General features: G+C 38.8%; 1 non-coding gene across 1 annotated transcript; it reads left to right on the top strand.

The window, feature by feature from the left end:
- Positions 1-16966: 16966 nt before the first annotated feature.
- LOC123454283 lies at positions 16967-17073 on the top strand. The gene has a single exon (XR_006633268.1). It is a non-coding gene; the product is annotated as a U6 spliceosomal RNA (small nuclear RNA).
- The last annotated feature ends 574 nt before the right edge of the window (positions 17074-17647 follow it).

Here is a 17647-nt window from a genome sequence, read left to right as displayed (position 1 = left end):
TGTGTGTGAGTTGGAGTAAAAATCTGTAGCAGAGACCAGTAAGATAGAAAAGGGCTATAAGGGAAGAAGGAGAGGGGTGAACTTGAGGGAATAGTACTGTATATATGTAAGTATATAGACAGATCACTTGGGTGAAATGGACTAAGTGAGGTCAGGGGAAGAGATTGAGTAAAAGGAGTATGGGAGGAGGGTTAATGAAATATAAGATATTGCAAATAAATCACGTGATAACTTTTTAATAATGGAACACCCAGAAACCATAGGCTGTTATAAGAAAAAATCAGTGCCAGGGATGAGATACCTTCCAGTGAGTTGTTGGCCAGGGGGATCTCTGATGCTCTACCCCGACCAAAAAAAAAAAAAAAATACAGGCTATTGCCAATACTCTTGGTTTCCCACCGAGAATGATGATAAGACCCTCTTGTTAAAGAGTCTGCACACCTGGGCTTTCCAGCTCCATCCATTTCCCTACAAATTTCATTTTTTTTTTTTTTTTTTTTTTTTACTGCTGGCTAGAACTCCATTGTGTACATGTACCACATCTTTATTATCCATTCATCTATTGAGGGATATCTCGGCTGGTTCCATTTCCTAGCTATTGTGAATACATGCCTAGGAGTTCTATAGCTAGGTCATATGGTAAATCTATTTTTAGCTGTCTCAAGAACCTCCACACTGATTTCCACAATGGCTATACTGAACTACATTCCCAACAGCGTAGAAGGGTTCCCCCGTTTCCACATCCATGCCAACATTGATGGTCATTTGTTTTCTTCATGATAGCCATTCTGACAGGGGAGAAAAGGAATCTCAGAGTTGCTAAACAAGTATCTTAAGAGAACAATTCTCTGTCAAGTTAATGATGCTTTCCATGTGTGAACTCACCTACTTTAGTTTTGCAATTACAATGACAACACATGAAAACTGTGGGTATAGTCTGGATAAGGCTGCCTGTTTTGAAGAAAACTTCTCCTGACATTGTTTCTGGACTTTTTATTGTCAACAACTTTACTGCTACATCCAGATTTCACCATCATCATTATCTTTCTACTCCACAGATGGCTCTTTCCACATTCTACTTAGTACATTAGTTCTAATTTAGAGCTAATATTAATTTTACTTTGGCAAATGTAATGTTCTAAAGTACCAACAAAGTGAAACTTAATATGAAGCGTTAAAAGACAATAAAAAGATTTTTTCATGGGCTTACCGGTTAGGTGCTCACCTGTGAAGCCTAAGGACCCCGGTTCGAGGCTCAGTTCCCCAGGTCCCACGTTAGCCAGATGCACAAGGGGGCGCACACGTCTGGAGTTTGTTTGCAGTGGCTGGAGGCCCTGGCACGCCCATTCTCCCTCTCTCCCTCTATCTGTCTTTCTCTCTGTGTCTGTCACTCTCAAATAAATAAATAAAAAATGAACAAAAAATATTTAAAAAAAAAGATTTTTTCCTACTTTTATTATTTTTTTGAGAGGGAGACAGAGACAGAGAGAGAGAGAATGGGCATGCCAGAGCCATTCAGCCACTAGGAATAAACTCCAGATGCATGCTACCCCTTGAGTGCATATGCAACATCATGAGCTTGCATCACTGTGCCTCCAGCAATGTGGGACCTGCAGATTTGAACAAGGTTTCTTAGGCTTTGCAGGCAAGGCCCTTGACAGCTAAGTCACCTCTCCAGTCTAAAAAAGATATTTATAACTCTGTTTGTCATAAGTCCATTTGTCATGACAGGTGTCCAACTCTTATTGGCTTAGGCAAAAATGGGGAAAAAAAAAAAGAGGAGAAAGGAGGCAGAGAAGAACAAAAAAAAAAAAAGAAGGAAAAAGACAAGGAAAAAAAAGAGAGAGGAAATAATTGTAGCTCTTTAGTTCAGGGGCTCTGAAGTGCACTAACCCTGCTGAATAAAGGAGAACAGACTGTGGTCTGGGCTCTTCCTTATTCTACCATCAGCTCTTCTTTCTTTTGTGGGTATTTGCTTTATTTATTTATTCTCTGGCAAGATTATTCTACATTGTGGGAAAGAACCATCAGATTCCCACACAACTATAATTCCTGATCCAAGACAGACTTTCATCAAGTGCCTTTCCATATTTCAACTTGCATTTGGGCCAAATTCTTTGCCAGGACCTGGGGACTTATTAACTATCAGAGTCATGTGTTCATTGTTTTGGTTGGTGATTGATCATACAGCTATGATTGACAATATTATGAAGATTATGGATAGGAAAGCTTGCTTATCTAAATGAAAGCTAGTTGACTAGGCAACTTGTGAACATCCATTACATATATGCCATTTTTTATAATTTCTGTAGACCCATAAAATGTTTGACATACTTGGTAACGAATAATGAGAGAGGAAAAATGAATTCAAGTAAAGGAATTAGCATAAGCCACAGAACAAAGATGAGAAAGAATGGATTTATTTGAAGTAAGTAAACCATAGTAATAGCATTGAACACTGAGAGGATGAAGCAAAGTTGTTTACTTTCAGCTGCTGAATCAGCTGATAAGACTATTAACTATTACGGGAGAAATACTACAAATCAGTTTGAACCATTCAAATAGTAAATCACTTTCTTTCTCTAGAGTTAATTTTAGATTATACACATTCCTTTAAGGGGACAGGGGCTAGTACTGCAGAGACAAGTAGCCACACCCCCAATGTGGTACCTTTCTCATTCCATGTGGAGAAAGAGAACTGTCAGACTGATTTAGACAGCAACCACAGCTAGTGAGCTGATTTGTGACCTTTCAGCCTACCAAGTGCCTTCTCTATCCCTTACTCCTGAGACTAGAGGGTAATTTGAATGTGAAATGCCTTCAATAGCCTTCTGTGTTTGTGATTAGTCTTCATACCTAATTCCCAGCTGGTGGAGACTTCAGGGGGTGGAGTCTTGATGTGTCACTTTGGGTAGACCTTGAGGTTTATTAGTCCAGCCTTACTGGATGTTCAGCTAGCTTAAGTCATTCCTGCTGCTTCTCCATAGATGATATGACAAGACATGATGTTCTTCCATGCTTTCCTTGCCATACTAAAGCCTCCAGTAAAAAATGTGGGACAAAATAGACTTTCTTTTTATAATCTCTATCTGGTCATATGTTTTGTTCTATCAAGAAAAGGAAACTGCTACACAACCCAAGGCATGTCTACCTTGTGGAAAGGGCATATCTCCAGGGAACTCATCTCCTAAGAGGTTATTAAAATGAGAAATTTCCTTTGTCCTGTGAACTTCTACAGTTGACCACATACAAATCAGCATCCACTGTGAGTAGACAGTGCCAATAAAGAAAATGTCATAAAAGTCTATTTCCATTTGAAACTGGGTTTGAAACTGGACAAAGTCTTAAACACATCACTGAATCACTCTCTATTTCTCCCCTTTTAATTTTGTCTTAATTATTTTCTTCAAATATGTGAATATTGTCTTGTGTACCAATGTTCATAACAGCAATTATAGGAAATAATTAAGAACTTGTATAAACCACAAAGAAACACGAAGTGCAAATAGTTTTATAATAGGACCACAGCTATGACATATATATACTATGGCAACTTTCTCTTGCAATAGTAACCAAGCAGTTTCAGCAAAATTGGCTCTAAACTAGATGATGAGGATGATAGCCAAGGTTTGTGGTGATAAAGATATGGATGCTGGTGATGTCAGAAAAGTCAAATGAGTGAAAAAGATTCAGTCAGTCTCATTAAGAAACAGCCTTCAAGGCCTCATTACTTAAGCAAGTTGCCACTGTTAATGCTATTATGTTCTTCTCAGAAATGTTGTTGCTCCTAATGTGAAACAAGTGCTTCCTTTAAGGCTAATTAAGCAGATGAATGACATTTCCCAGGACTATATACTTACTATGTAAAATGTACAGGAAAGGCAAAAATACTGGAGATGATGACATGGGATTTCTTCTTCCAGAAACAAATCTTTACTCTGGAAAAACACTGATTGAGGGAGAAAATGTCTTCACTAACTTTTGATTTTGTTTTATTTCAATATCTACACTATTTCTACTCAAAAAAAGAAAAATAAAACAGATTATTAAATGTCTTTGTTCTTTACCTCACTGGTATCCAAACTTAATTTTTCTTCACAAGTAGCACTTTATTTCTTTGTTTAAAAACACAGCCTACTCTGAATATTAGCTTGAATGGGATGGAACAAACTATAGTCCAGAGAATGACACAAGACTATCCTTACTGCCAGAGGAAATACCATTGAATCAGTGGTAGACATGTTACTAATCACTTGGTGAGCCTTTTTACTCCACTTTATGTAGAAATCATTGGAGGGTGGATGCTCAGATGACATCATGGGAGGTGGATGCTCAGATGGAAATCATGGGAAGGTGGATGCTCAGATGACAATCATGGGAGGTGGATGCTCTGATGACGATCATGGGAGGTGGATGCTCAGATGACAATCATGGGAGGTGGATGCTCAGATGACAATCATGGGAGGTGGATGCTCAGATGACAATCATGGGAGGTGTATGCTCAGATGACAATCATGGGAGGTGGATGCTCAGATGACAATCATGGGAGGTGGATGCTCAGATGACATCATGGGAGGTGGGTGCTCAGATGAAGATCATGGGAGGTGGATGCTCAGATGACAATCATGGGAGGTGGATGCTCAGATGACATCATGGGAGGTGGGTGCTCAGATGAAGATCATGGGAGGTGGGTGCTCAGATGAAGATCATGGGAGGTGGGTGCTCAGATGAAGATCATGGGAGGTGGGTGCTCAGATGACAATCATGGGAGGTTGATGCTCAGATGACAATCATGGGAGGTGGATGCTCAGACAACAATCATGGGAGGTGGAGGCTCAGATGACAATCATGGGAGGTGGATGCTCTGATGAAGATCATGTGAGGGTGGATGCTCAGATGACATCATGGGAAGGTGGATGCTCATATGACAATCATGGGAGGTGGATGCTCTGATGAAGATCATGTGAGGGTGGATGCTCAGATGACAATCATGGGAGGTGGATGCTCAGATGACAATCATGGTAGGGTGGATGCTCAGATGAAGATCATGGGAGGTGGATGCTCAGATGACATCATGGGAGGTGGGTGCTCAGATGAAGATCATGGGAGGTGGATGCTCAGATGACAATCATGGGAGGTGGATGCTCAGATGACAATCATGGGAGGTGGATGCTCAGATGACATCATGGGAAGGTGGATGCTCATATGACAATCATGGGAGGTGGATGCTCTGATGAAGATCATGTGAGGGTGGATGCTCAGATGACAATCATGGGAGTTGGATGCTCAGATGAAGATCATGGGAGGTGGATGCTCAGATGACAATCATGGGAGGTTGATGCTCAGATGACATCATGGGAAGGTGGATGCTCAGATGACAATCATGGGAGGTGGATGCTCAGATGACAATCATGGGAGGTGGATGCTCAGATGACATCATGGGAAGGTGGATGCTCAGATGACAATCATGGGAGGTGGATGCTCACATGACAATCATGGGAGTTGGATGCTCAGATGAAGATCTTGGGAGGTGGGTGCTCAGATGACAAACATGGGAGGTGGATGTTCTGATGAAGATCATGGCAGGGTGATGCTCAGATGACAATCATGGGAGGTGGGTGCTCAGATGACAATCATGGGAGGTGGAGGCTCAGATGACAATCATGGGAGGTGGATGCTCAGATGAAGATCTTGGGAGGTGGGTGCTCAGATGACAATCATGGGAGGTGGATGCGCAGATAACAATCATGGGAGGTGGGTGCTCTGATGAAGATCATGGGAGGTGGATGCTCAGATGACAATCATGGGAGGTGTAGGCTCAGATGACAATCATGGGAAGTGGATGCTCTGATGACAATCATGGGAGGTGGGTGCTCAGATGACAATCATGGGAGGTGGATGCTCAGATGACATTCATGGCAGGATGGATGCCCTAAGCCCTGGTTTCCCCAGTTTTTGTATACTTGAACATTTTGCAATAGCATATGTCTTTGTGGTGCTTCTGGTAGCAACACCAGCATATTGTGTAGTCTCATCATGAGCTTTCATGGAGCCTTCAGGTATGACTGATAGTTCCACAAGAACTGCTGTTCTGTGTAGCCTAAGTAGCTGGGATATCTCAGCCCTTGACATTAGTTAGTATTGTAGCTTCCAGGCAGCCTCAAGTATTGCTCTTCTTTTTCTAATTCCCAGAAGTTCCCAGCCTGAAGTGTTTGAATCCGTTGTTCCTAAAACCTTAACCAGTATCCGGAACTCTTCTAGAAGTCAGGCCCTCCAGTTTGTCTCCTGACTCCTTACTCCTCTTTCCTTCTTCAGCCTCACTCTCAACCTTCTCTTGCAATCTATCCACTTGCATCATTGTTCTTCCTTCCCTGGCTGTTCTTTCAAGCTGTGTCTTGTCTGTCTAGCAGCTAGTTATCTTGCATCTAAAAGAGTGCTCAGCTGCTGTTGGGTCTGCCTGCATTGCCATGTCTCTCTCTCTCTTTCTCTTTCCCTCTCTCTCTCCTGCTCTTTCTTCATGTTAACGGCTCAGAACTCACTATTGGGAATGGACAAGGCAAAGACCACAAAAGAAGCCTTTTAACGAGCCTAATGTTGCAACCCTAGCAGATACAGTACAGGAGAAGGTCCCTCAGCCAACTTCCTATACAAGCCTGTTGCTTGTCAATACAGCCAGAGGAGGAGTGGTTAGACAAATCACAGCAGGCCTCACATGCAAATGAAGGTTTGTGTTTTCACCAAGCATAGCAGTCCTATTAAGGCCACTAAATAACACTGTTTCTCTTCTGAACTATGTGAAAATGTTTGCAGAATTACCCATAGTTTGCTGAGGTGAATGACAGCAAAATATCTTGTACAAACTGAAACAGTCTTGACTAAGACTGCACCTTCAGGAGCCATTGCAATCAGCTACCATCTCAGTGTAGCTTTCTCAAGACATCTATGGAATGTTCAAATAGCTGATGTTGGCATAAATGTGATATAGCTGGCTGGCTCCATGACAGTCCTTTTGCTGAAGGCAGCCACAGCATCAAGAAAGACTCTAACAACTGATAATTAGGGACTCATAGTGCCTTTGTCCCAACATTTTTGCTTATTTACAGGAAAATGAATACTAGAAGTAATGCTTACAAAGAGGGCTAAAATGCCTTATCATTATCACTAATAGTGGTTTTATAGATTTTAATGATTCTTAATATCTGCCTAGTGCTCTAGGGAGAGGTAGTTCCCCTTTTTCTATCTTAGACACATGACCTAATAGTATCAAAGTCAAGAAGAAACTGAAACTTCTAGAAAAAACAAAACTTACTTCTTTAGAAGATACTACAAGTATATTTCACTTACAAGCCATCAACCCACCCCAGTGCTGGGCAGGACATCTTTTTTTACCATCAGATAAAAACTCTATCTGTGAATAAAGCAAAGAAAATATGAAATATTTTCTATGAAATATAAAGACACAAAACAAACACACATACAAGCAAAAGGAAGCATAAACTTTGTCCTGGCTGCAGAGTGTTCTGAGTTACTTTCTCATAAAAAGAAGCAAACTCCTCCTATCTCATCACTCATCAGGTCTGTGAACTGGGAAACATCTCTGATGAAGTTGCTTTAAATGCACCTCATCTCATTTCCTTAGAAGTACATGCTCAACCATGTTTATTGCTGCTCAGTTTATAATAGCTGGGAAATGGAACCAGCCTAGATGTCCCTCAACTGATGAGTGGATAATGAAGATGTGGCACATTTATACAATGGAGTTCTACTCAGTGGTAAAGAAAAATGAAGTTATGAAATTTGCAGAAAAATGGATGGATCTGGAAAGGATTATACTAAGTGAGGCAACCCAGGCCCAGAAAGCCAAGCGCCACATGTTCTCCCTCATCTGTGGATTCTAGCTACAGATGATTGGGCTTCTGTGTGAGAAGGAAAATACTTAATAGCAGAGGCCAGTAAGTTAAAAAGGATATATAAAGGGAAGGGAAAGGAAGGGAGGAGGGTACTTAATAGATTGGTATTGTATATATGTAACTACAATGATTGAGATGGGGAGGTAATATGATGGAGAATGGAATTTCAAAGGGGAAAGTGCAGGGGGGAGGGAAGAAGGATATTACTATGGGATATTTTTTATAATCATGGAAAATGTTAATAAAAATTGTGAAAAAAAATCTTTATATGTATAAACTATATCCTAAATAAAACCAACAATATATTATACAAGAAATTAAAATGAGCTTTAAATGAGTAAATGCAGAATAAAAATAAAGAAGGAGGCAATTCTGTGTAAAAAATAAAATAAAATAAGTGTGCCTAAACACTTGAAAAACTGAGTAGAAAAGGAAAAATTATCCATAACTCACCACCTAAACATATTCATAACTTAAATATTGACAGAATATTATGCTGTTTTGAGTTATTTCAAATTGATTAGAGAAAACAGATATTTTTGCACTCTTAAGATAATGATATTCTAAATATTTCAATAAAGATAGAAACTATAATGAAAAATGTCATTTTCTCATAAAAGGTGAAACCTTAGGGCTCCAAAGATAGCTCAGCAGATAAGGTGCTTGCTTGTAAAGCCTAAGGAACTAGATTTTATTCCCCAGTTTACAAACAAAAGCCAGGTTCACAATATGGTACATGCATCTGGAATTAATTTGCAGCTGCTTGAAGCCCTAGTGATCATTCTTTTCTCTCTCTCCATCCCTCCCTCCCTCCCTCCCTCTCTCCCTCCCTCCATCCATCCCTCTGTCTCTCCTTGGAAACAAATCAATAAAATATCATTTAAAAAAAAAAAACTTTTAGGACTGGAGGGATAGCTTAGCTGTTAAGGCATTTGCTTGCAAAGCCAAAGGACCCAGGTTTGATTCCCCAGGACCCATGTTGCCCAGATGCACAAGGGGGAACATGCATCTGGAGTTCGTTTGCAGTGGCTGGAGACCCTTGAACACCTATTCTCTTTCTCTCCCTTTTTGTCTGTCAAGTAAATAAAAAATAAAATAAACAAAAAAATACATTTTAAAAATGTTGAAACAGTTTATGTACAACTACAGTAACAAAGATATAGTTGTACTCAACTAGAAAAAAATAGGAAATAATGTTTTAGATTAAGACTTAATTCAGCTAATGCTACTGATTATATATATATATATATATATATATATATATGTCTGTGGATGTATATATGTGTGTATGTATGTATATGTATGTATGTATATATATATATATATATATATATATATATATATATATATATATATATATATATATATATGGTACCAATTAGCACTTAAACATTGAATTCTCCAGCAAATAATGTGCATGGAAAGGAAAGGGGAGGGAGAAAGAGTCAGGTACAAAGTGAGATGGGAGAAGAGCACATGGAGATAGGGAAGGAGGGGGGCTCTACCTCTAGCTTTGAGATTGGGAACAATGGATTTGATTTTTAGTTTCCACTTTACTTAAATAAGGGTAATGATAATCAGTTTAAGCTGTTATGTATCATTTTTGTAGATTCAATTTTAAGGAGGAAATAATTTTAATTATGAAATAATTTATGAATTTGAGGAACTAGATGAGGAAAATGGGTAACAGCTTTATTACAGTGTTAGTTAACTTCTCTTATTTTGCTTGTGAAAGATGAAGAAAGAAATCTCCATGATTTATAAATTTAAACACAAATTAAGTAATATTAGTTAGAGAAATACAAAGAAAATCTCATTGTAATACCATATTTGAGTCAATGCGTTCCATAATCAAACTGATGGAAAGACCATGAAAACGGTATGTTTAACATGAAAGTTATTGATAGTTTACTATAAAGTACTCATGGCTAAAGCTATTATTACACTGATCAGAAGTTTCTTTCAGACAAAGTAGTATTTTATTTTGTTATTTCAAGGCAGGGTCTCGCTCTATTCCAGGTTGACCCAGAACTCATTGAGAGAAGGGTACAGTTAGGGTGACTGGTCCTCTGAAGGCATAACCGGCAGGAAAAACCATGATTGCTAAAAATCAAAAATGATCTGATTTCTTATCTTTCTTGGGTAGTTCCCCAGACTTGTTTTTCCACAAACAGCCAGGACCCTCCTGGGAGGGAAGTCTTTCACAAGATTTAAGCATTGTGATTGGTCAAATTCAGTACCTGGAACTTGGTGTAAGGTTTAGCCTCTTCCTGAGACAACCCCTAGCCCGAACCAACCAGTTGTCTCTCTGGTTCACCTGAGTCAAAAGACAGCCTGCCACTAAAAGGTAGGTTAAATACCTTTGCGGGGGGTGGGGGGGGGTGGCTCTTTGATCACTTGAGAACCGCCCCTGTGGGTGAGGCCCTAGCTGAGGCCCAGTTGGGAAAGCCCCCTAGCCCTTTCTCTCCACATGGGTTCTTTATCGCCTCCAGCTCCCCACATAACAGGAGCTTCTTCAACTTTCTTTTCTCTTATTTCCATGATTTTTTTCCAGGCCCTCACGTTGGATCTCCAGCCACATGGGTGCCTTTCCTTGGCTCTCTACTTCCCTCAATAAATATAATAATTTAATAGTTATTCTTATTAGTCTTCTTTTTTGTTCAATTCTTTGACTAAAATTAGAAACAAACCTAGGGTTTGGGGTGCAAAGACTTTCCTGGGCCCTTAATATCCTATTACATATTCTGTATCCTCAGGCTGGCCTCAAACTAAAGGTGATCATCACACCTTAGCCTCACAAGTGCTGGGATTAAAGGCCTGCACCACCACACCTGGCTCAAGGTAATATTTTAAACACCTACTAGTATTTCTTTGTTTAATCCTCACAATGACCGTGTGACATTATTACAAATATAGTTTTTAAAGAATGGGACTTTGTGGGGTGGCTCATTTGGTAGACTACTTGCAGAGCAAATCCCTGGGTTTGACCCCTAGCACTGCATAAATTAGGCATAGTGGAATATGCTTGTAATCCTAGCCCTTGAAAAGCAGAAGCCGGGGAACCAGAAACTCAAAGTCATCCTAGGCTATATACCAAGTTTGAAGACATCCTGAGCTACATGATGCCCTGTCTCCTAAAAGGGGAAGACTACCAGAACTTGATACCTTACTGAGCTAATAAAGTTCATGGCCAGAATGTGGGCATAAGTCAAATTCACATGCCCATGTTGCTGATTCGTTTTACCTTTGCATTATCACCAGACATGCTGAGCTTTTAGAAATATAAAAGTCATGTATGAATAATATAAAAAGCATGGTTTATATACATTTAAGCATGTACCAGTGTCCCCAAGCCCATTCCAGAACAGATGTTGAGCAAACATTTGTAAAGCAATTTTTTTTTTAAATAAGTTTAGGTGGTTAGGTGAGTTTCTGCCCACAAAAGTATATGATTTCTATTTTCTTGAGCTTATAGCATATGCTGCTTAGTTATAAGTATTTGGTCTTTGTTGTCATCTTATTAACCTACCTCAGAGCTTTGATATTTAACATTCTTTTGGTTAAAATCCTTACTTCTTTCAGTTTCTAGCTGTATTTTATTTTAAATTAGGAACTACAAATATCATTTGATTCTAGTGGTATGAAGATTACCTGAGATAATATAACTAATGACACTTGGAACTCAGTGAACTATCAAGTGGTCAGTTTTATAACAATCATTTCACTAAATTCTGTATTAAGTTTTCAGGCACCATATTTGAGTGGAAAATTCCAGCCTGCTTTTGTTTCATAATAAGTGACGAGTTGACAAGTATTGCTCAACACAGGAAAAGAAAATAGATATAAGTTTGAGAATAGAACTTTTAAAGAGCTATTGTGTTTGAGACATTTTCAAAAAGCAGAGTGACATTGAATTGAGGTTCCCACAGATTTGGAAATCCTCCAGAGCTGCTGTTGGGGGCTAAAGTATCCACAGACCTGTTCATCTCAGGACACTGTCAGCAGCAGCTGTGACCATAGCTAAAATACTTCCAGATCAGATGGTTCTCAATGATTCCTCAGAGGCCATTATATTGCAAATTGCATGCATTTTGATTTTTATATCAAGTCATTTGACAACCCATCTGGTTCCCAGAAGACTCCATCAGGGATAGCACAGTATCACACCACTTCTCTCCCAAACTGAAAATACCACCTATTATTAGATCAGTGTGACATTGTGTGCATTAGCATATTTCAAATACACACAAATGAACACAAACTTAGAAAATCATCGTTCATTTTTGCATGAAGCTCTCCTTCCTTATTTATTCCTGTGATTGGGTGCTGATATACTGAAGAGACTACAATGCAAGTTAAGTATTGTTTTCTAGCTATGGAAGTCCTTCATGAGGGCTTTACTTTTGACTAGTTAGAAGATCTAGATATCTTCTCATGCCTAAGAGCACATTATGGGACTCTTCTTTTTTATTTATTATTTTTTTTACATAAGTTTCCTGTGCATTTTCACTACTCCATCAACTCTATAAATTTGTGGCAAGATCTATCAAAATTTGAATGTTTTTCTTTATTTGGTTGTTGCTTGCCCTTTCAATAAACTTTCAAGAATTTGGGTGTCTGATATTTTTCTCCCAGGTTATCCTCTAAACTGGAACAACTTTCAGATACATCAGTTAGCACTCCAGGACAGAGTTAATAATACAAACATTTACTAGGAAGGTAGACCTGTGAAAGAAAGGAACAGATAAGATCAGAAAAGAAGACCCACCAGATACCAATGCCAATCAAACATAGTCTCCAGTTCAGTGGCTTGAATCTCAGCAGAGATTACCTAATAGAGGATCTCTGAGTTGCAAGAAATTCTCTGGCCTGTGTGTAAATTGTCAGAAATTCTCTGGCCTTTGCCTAGTCACAGGTTCAAGCCACACATGGCTGAGAAGTTGAGACAGACCACAAAGAGCTAACTCAGGCCCTGGAATTGGCCCACAAGATTTTTTCTGATATAGAATCTAAGTGTATATTTTTGGATTTGTCAAATGTCTTCTATTTTACTACCAAAAAGCAATATTTAACAGGTTTTTTTCTTAAAGTTTGAGGTTCAGAATACATTTGGATATATGAGGAAGCATATAACACTCTCCATGTTCTAAAATACTCTATGGCTGCAAAATCCTATCTGCCAAATTGTGTTATGTTAGGGAGAAAAGACTTGTTTGCCACTGGTCTTGAAGAGGCAAAGGTGTTGGTATTTTCTGATAGCCTTCAATTCTAAAAGCCAAGTATATCTTACTGTTATACATGAGCTCATCACCAAATTATTTCCCTAGTTCATTCTGAATGCAGCACAACCCAATATTAGCTATATGATACCTAAGATATGATAATCCCTTTGGTCACACATGTCAGAAAACCAGTTATCCATGCTACTAGTAAATCATGAGTCCCTTGAATGGTAGAACTGGATATTAAAAAACATGTTAGTTCAAATGATAAATGTTTCTACACATGATTGTGAGATATAATGCTTCCCCATTGCATTAACTTCCCATCTCTGTCCTTTAACTTAAATAAGAAGTTCATATGTCATGCTTGTTAATCAGTTGATCACACTATAGACTACACATTTTGTGAAAGGTAATAATTCATGCTTCAGAATAATGTTTGTCTTACAAGCATTTCCTGTAGTAATTCATGAAGCAAGTTGAGTTTACTTACTACCTCTTCTTCCACAATTTATGTTTTCTTGATTCACTGTAAATATAAGTAATATGTCTAAAAATTTCAAATTGAAATTAAATAGATTTTAAATTTAAGCCCTTACTCCTAGCCTACCCTTACTGACTGTCAAGGGCTCTACCAAGACCTGTAGGTGAAAATGTACTCCCAATGAAAACCTCTTACTACACAAGGGATTCGTTCTTTATCTGTAAAATGATGGAGTTGGACCAAAAGGACTTTTAATGTCTCTTTTCAACCTGTTCCCATGTGTTTGAAAGGAAATGAAGTTCCCCCCTGAAGACCAATAAAAAAGAATGAGGGTTTCTGCCACGAGAAATAGCCACATTCACTACAACAGTAAGATTATATGAGGCTCTGTCAGGGTTCTTGCCTACAGACACCTCAGGAGAGTTTGGACAATGTGACGCATTGACAGGAGCCTGGGAATAGTAGCTGTCAGCCTACATGCTGCACTGCAGGAGGCATTGCACATTCACTACCCTCACAGCAACCCGGTGAGAATGGGCATTATTTAACTGATTAGAAAATGATGAGAGTGGCTCTCAGAAAGATTAAGCAGCAAGACAGTTGTCACTAGGCTTTTAGGGATCTAGTGTAGGTGGTCATGGACATAGTTCCTATTGGTCTCTATCATTCTCAATCACCATGCTGTTCTTGGAGGTCCCTTTAAAAAATAAGAATGTTCATACATATATAATATAATTTGATCATAATCCCCTCCTTTTACATTCTTTAATACTCCGGTCTCCCACTTCTATGCCACTTAACCCCTTCTTCTTTGAAGTAATCTTTCCATTTTGATGTCTCTTTTTTCCTACTCAAACCATGTTAACAAGGCCTGTAAAATATTGAGTCAGATGCTTTTTACTAGTTTCATTGTAATATTTTTAATTATTTGAAAGTGTGTGTGTGTGTGTGTGTGTGTGTGTGTGTGTATGTGAAACACACATCCCTAAGACTTTGGCCATTGCAAATGAGTTCTTGTTCAGATTTATGTTGGTGACTGGAGACTTGAACCCTGGCTCTTCAGGATTTTGCTTTTAATGACTGTACTACCTCCCCACACATAAACCTGTTTTTTTTTTTTTTTTTAATTGCTAGAGTCACTGAAGGCCCAGAAATTGATCATAGAGTGGATGAGTGTATGGTGTGACATGCTTTGTCCTAGGGATGAGGGCATCTTCTGTGCTGCTGGACCACATGTTGCCTTTGTGTGAGGGTTTTCCTCTAACTGGGATGCCTACATGTTTCCTATTCTGACAACCTTAAAACTAGGGCCTGAGCAAGAGGAACCACAGAGTTGTGCAGTATCTGGAGCACATTTTCTGTTTTGCGGTTTCATTTACTGGACAAAGAGATGACCATTACTAGAAGACATAGAGAGTTGCTCTCCATGAACCATCCTAAAATATTTCTCTCCCTGGTGTTCCAGGGAGTCTTAAGACTGAGTGTATGGTGTCGGGTAAGACACAGGTGCTTCAAAGCACACAACTGGGTAGAATATTGTGATTATGTGGGGTCAAAACATGTCCTATTTTCTCCTATTTTCCAATATTCTTTTCAATCCACTATCTCAAAAAGCACAGAACACCTTTCTGCTTACCTCTGCCTTTTAATTTAGATGATAGTGTACCTTTATACTTTGAATCCTTGCTACCTAGTATCTTCCAAGCACAATAATATGCTTCTATGTATTCACCAAAACTTAGTGAGCACAACTCTATTCCAGATGCTTTTAGACATCAGAAATATAATGGCAATCCAAACACATTTCCCCCTTCATGGAAATCACATTCAAGAGAAAAGACAATACAGTAAATAAACAGAGAGTCAGACAAACAGGAATGTATAATATAGTTCTATCCAGTGATAACATGCAGTAAGAGAAACAGGAAGCAAAGTATTAGAGGTTCTCTTTAGTTGCATGATGAAGTCTTTTCTAGACATATAAAAATAACAAGAGTCAGGTAAGAATGTCCCAAATCATTGAAAAATAAAGTCAAGATTTAGGAGAAAAGCTAAGCTTTACTTCTTTGCGGGATAAGATGTTCATTCAATGGAATCAATATCAGTAAAGGTTAGCTGAGAAGTTGTGGTGAGAATAAGTGAGTTCAGGGAGGACTGTAGAGCTCAATTATGAAGTGATATTAATGCTTGCTATCTTCTGAACACTACCTATACCAAAACAGTTTGATGTACTGAAATACAATTATAAATAAATAAAATGCACTTTATAGCCTTCAAAGGTCTTATGTAAATGGATCAGAAATAATAATAAGCAATAAAGAGTGGAATTGGAAACAAATGTGAAGGAGGTCTTACAAAGATGGAAATCACAGAAATAAATTCATGAAATTTTCCTTTGTGAGCAAAGGGAATAAAAGAAAAGGCAATCTGAGGGACAAACAGGAAGCCCAGTTTTGCTGGCTGGTAGAGCAGGAGACATATATGAAATGAGTGGCTGGATTAGTATGAAACAAGTGTCAGATGTAATGGAATCCCATAGGTACAGTGATGAGACTGTCTTCAGTTTTAAGATGTTCATTTTTATGTAAACACAGGATTTCCCCAACCTGAATAATATTCCAAGAGATTAATGAATGAAAATAGACTAAAAGGAAGCAAGTGTGGAAGCAGAGTACACTTAGGACAGCACTGTCAAAAAGAAATGAAATACAAACTGCAAAAGTGAGCCACACACAAATTTTCATTTTTTTTTTAAATTTTTTTTTATTTATTTTTATTTGAGAGCGACAGACACAGAGAGAAAGACAGGTAGAGGGAGAGAGAGAATGGGCGCGCCAGGGCTTCCAGCCTCTGCAAACGAACTCCAGACGCGTGCGCCCCCTTGTGCATCTGGCTAACGTGGGACCTGGGGAACCGAGCCTCGAACCGGGGTCCTTAGGCTTCACAGGCAAGCGCTTAACCGCTACGCCATCTCTCCAGCCCCAAATTTTCATTTTTATTCTCCATGTGAACACCAAAATGATCATACAAACTTAATATTAACAATCTTATGTAACCCACTGATATTACCTAATATTATTTTCATATTAAGTAGTTCAAGTCCAGTGAGTATTTCACACTTTTGACATAGCTAGCTTGTTTTCAGGTGTTCTGCAACCACATGTAGCTAATGTAATTATATTCTAACATATAACTGAGATGAACTTTCAGAGCAGGCACTGTTATGGAAGAAGGGATATTTATTGAAGCTTACAGATCCAGGCAAAGTTCCATAAAGACAGAAGAAGTTGGCCCCCTTTCAAAGGACCAAGCAGAGAGAGAGAAGCCCCAAGCCAAAATACCCAAAACCAGTGCTCGCTTTGACAGCACATATACTAAAATTGGAATGATACAGAGAAGATTAGCATGGTCCCTGCACAAAGATGACACACAAATTTGTGAAGCATTCCATTAAAAAAAAAAAAAAACACAAAAAAACGCCACACACAAGCACACTTAGGAATTCCAGGTGAACTCCGGTACCTTGCATATCTTTACACTGGAATTTCCAATCTACTACCAAACCTTGAGGGTGGGACCCAGTGATACCTCCTCCAGCCAGGTGCTGGAAATCCAAGAAATTTCAATAAACTTCTGCATCAGCAGGGGGACATTTATCCAAACTACTACACATGCATACTTAACATGTACATATATTATATACAATGATGTCACAATAATTCAGATGTTTGCTGATGGAAAGGAAAGTGATGAGAAACACTCAGAGTCTGGATACATTTTAATAATGGAGTCAATAGGCTTTGCTGAAAGGAGGAACATATAGGTGAATGATGGAAGGAATTCATTGGCATAAAGGACACTCAAACAGAGAAATTAAATTGTAAGCAAGTTAGGACATTTTACTAATTTCAAATATACCACAGAACTAGCATGCCCACCCTAGATTGTGGAGAACTGTTAGAGTACTTGGAAAGTTGCTGAAGCAATGTGCTCAAGAGCTAATCAGTGACTTTATCATAGGAAAAACAAAG

The sequence above is a fragment of the Jaculus jaculus genome, chromosome 13, assembly GCF_020740685.1.
Source record: "Jaculus jaculus isolate mJacJac1 chromosome 13, mJacJac1.mat.Y.cur, whole genome shotgun sequence".
NCBI classification, from domain to species: domain Eukaryota; kingdom Metazoa; phylum Chordata; class Mammalia; order Rodentia; family Dipodidae; genus Jaculus; species Jaculus jaculus.
The sequence above is the reverse complement of the archived record's forward strand: the minus strand, read 5'-3'. Positions and strand labels throughout refer to the sequence as shown.